At 41.9% G+C, this 3,051-nt stretch overlaps 1 pseudogene; it reads left to right on the top strand.

Moving 5' to 3' along the window:
- The first annotated feature begins 1,193 nt into the window (after positions 1-1,193).
- LOC117021553 (non-POU domain-containing octamer-binding protein-like) lies at positions 1,194-2,600 on the top strand (annotated as a pseudogene).
- The last annotated feature ends 451 nt before the right edge of the window (positions 2,601-3,051 follow it).

A 3,051-nucleotide genomic window follows, 5' to 3' on the forward strand; every position in this document is an offset into this window, starting at 1 on the left:
AAAAGGAAACTAAAATTCATGAAAACTGATATATGGTTCTGATCTAACTGAAATCTCATTGGCACAAAATGATCAACTCCTCAAATGAAAGAACATGTACTTTTTTTGCGGAAAATAACATCACCTTCAGGATTTAGAGTTTTATTATGTATATTGTTTGGCATACAATAAAAAATGTGAAACAGGAAAATATGACACATACTCAAAAGAATAATTGACCAATAAAAGCAAGACCCACAAATGACCCAGATATTCAAATTGGTAGACAAATTCTTTAAAATACTATTATACATATGTTAAATAAAATAGAAGAAGAATGGCCAAAGTGGGGCGGGTGGGGGGGACAGGTGCAGAATTTCAACAGAGAAATACAATCTTTATAAAAGAAGTATATATACACTCTAGGACATAGGACATAATATCCAAAATTAAGAACACACTGGATGGCTTTAATAGACTGGACCCAGTGGAAGCAAGTATCAGTAAACTAGAAAGTAGGACAACAGAAATAATGCAAATTGAAGTACAGAGTGAAAAAAGACTTTAACAACAACAACAGAACAAAACATAAGAGACATATAGGATAGTATCAGTGTAGGAATTCTAGAAGGAGAGGAGAGAGAAAGTAGCATAGAAGCAATATTTGAAGAGATAACTATTGAGTGTTTCCTGAAAATTGATGGAAAACATCAAATCACAGACGTATGAAGCTAATTGAATATCAAGTTGAATAAATGGAAATAAAACCACACATTATAGTCAAACAGCTGAGGACCAAAGATAAAAAAGAAAAACATAAAAGCAATCAGAAAATAAAGATACGTTATCTTCAGGGAAACAGCAATAAGAGTTTTAGCTAAAGTCTCAAAGGGAACTATGGAAGCCAGAAGACAACAATGAAATGGAATAATTCTATCCCCAGCAAAAATATCCTTCCTAATGAAAGAAAAATACAGATATTTTCACAAAAAAAGCAAACAGAATAAATTCTCATTTTTTTGTTTTTATTTATTTATTTATTATTTTTATTTATTTATTTATTTATTTTTGAGCATGCATTAGATATTTGGGATGCACTTTATGATGTTGATTGAAAGTATTTTGTTGCAAAACATTTATTATTTTGTTTTAAAGTTTGAGGATTCGTTTAAAATTCTTGGTTGCCGTTACTCCGAAGAGAGTGAAAAGTTGGTAGAGGGGTGCAGAAATGAAGAGTAATAAAACCTTTAACTTGGAGAAGCAAAACCATGCTCCAAGGAAGCACCATCAGCATCACCACCAGCAGCACCACCAGCAGCAACAGTAGCAGCCACTGCCACCACCAATACCTGCAAATGGGCAGCAAGCCAGCAGCCAAAATGAAGGCTTGACTATTGACCTGAAGAATTTCAGGAAACGAGGAGAAAAGACCTTCACCCAACGGAGCTGGCTTTTTGTGGGCAATTTTCCCCTGACATCATTTAGGAGGAAATGAGGAAACTGTTTGAGAAATATGGGAAGGGAGGCAAAGTCTTCATTCAGAAGGATAAGGGCTTTGGCTTTATCCGACTGGAAACACAAACCTTAGCAGAGATTGCCAAAGTGGAGCTGAACAACACGCCACTCCATGGAAAGCAGTTGTGTGTGCGCTTTGCCTGCCATAGCACATCCTTTATGGTCCGAAACCTTCTTCAGTATGTGTCCAACGAGCTGCTGGAGGAAGGCTTTTCTGTGTTCAGCCAGGTGGAGAGGGCTGTGGTCATTGTGGACCACCGAGGAAGGCCCTCAGAAAAAGGCATTGTTGAATTCTCAGGGAAGTCAGCTGCTCGGAAAGCTCTGGACAGATGCAGTGAAGGCTCTTTCCTGCTAACCACATTTCCTCGCCCTGTGACTGTGGAGCCCATTGACCAATTAGATGATGAAGAGGGAATTCCAAAGAAGCTGGTTATAAAGAACCAGCAATTTCACAAGGAGCGCGAGCAGTCACCTAGATTCGCACAGCCTGTCTCCTTTGAGTACGAGTATGCCATGCGCTGGAAGGCACTCATTGAGATGAAGAAGGAACAGCAGGACCAGGTGGACCGCAGCATCGAGGAAGCCCATGAGAAGCTGGAGATGGAGATGGAGATGGAGGCCGCCCGCCATGAGCACCAGGTCATGTTAATGAGGCAGGATCTGATGTGGCGTCAAGAAGAACTTCGGAGAATGGAAGAGCTGCACAACCAAGAAGTGCAAAAATGAAAGCAGCTGGAGCTCAAGCAGGAGGAGGAGCATAGGTGCCGTGAGGAAGAGATGCGGCGACAACAGGAAGGATTCAAGGGAGCCTTCCTGATGTGAGAGACTGCGAGATTCGGATGGATCAGATGGCTGTGGGAGGTGCTATGGGCATAAACAACAGAGGTGTCATGCTCCCTGCTCCTGTGCCAACTGGTACCCCCGCTCCTCCAGGGCCTGCCACTATGATGTCAGATGGAACCTTGGGACTGACCCCACCAACAACGGAACGCTTTGGCCAAGCTGCTGCAATGGAAGGAAATAAGGCAATAGGTGGAACCCCTCCTGCATTCAACCGTGCAGCTCCTGGAGCTGAATCCCCTCCAAACAAACGTCACCAATACTAATAAAGTTTCAATGTCTAGTTTCCCAACACCGTTAAAAGAAAGACCCTTTTTGGACTAGCCAGAATTCTACCCTGGAAAAGTGTTAGGGATTCCTCCAATAGTTAGGTCTTCCCTGCCTGTACTACTCTAGGGAGTATGCTGGAGGCAGAGGGCAAGGGAGGGGCTGTATTTAACAAGTCAATTATGTGGTATGTCAATTAACTAATCAAAACTGTGGTGCATTCCTGAAGTCTCATGATTATTGGGGGGTGGGAGGATAGTGGCAAAATAGATCCAGTTACAGCCCCCATTAATTTTGATCATTCCATTCTTTGTCCATCCTGTTTTCACACGGGTTCTCATTCTTTATAACCCCCTAACCCCAGAGACACTGCCACATATACCACAAAAACCCAACATCCCCCAATGACCTTAGTCTCATTCTCCATTCACTCACAGGTGGAAATTCAGG

Source organism: Rhinolophus ferrumequinum, chromosome 4 (assembly GCF_004115265.2).
Source record: "Rhinolophus ferrumequinum isolate MPI-CBG mRhiFer1 chromosome 4, mRhiFer1_v1.p, whole genome shotgun sequence".
Classification (NCBI taxonomy): Eukaryota; Metazoa; Chordata; class Mammalia; order Chiroptera; family Rhinolophidae; genus Rhinolophus; species Rhinolophus ferrumequinum.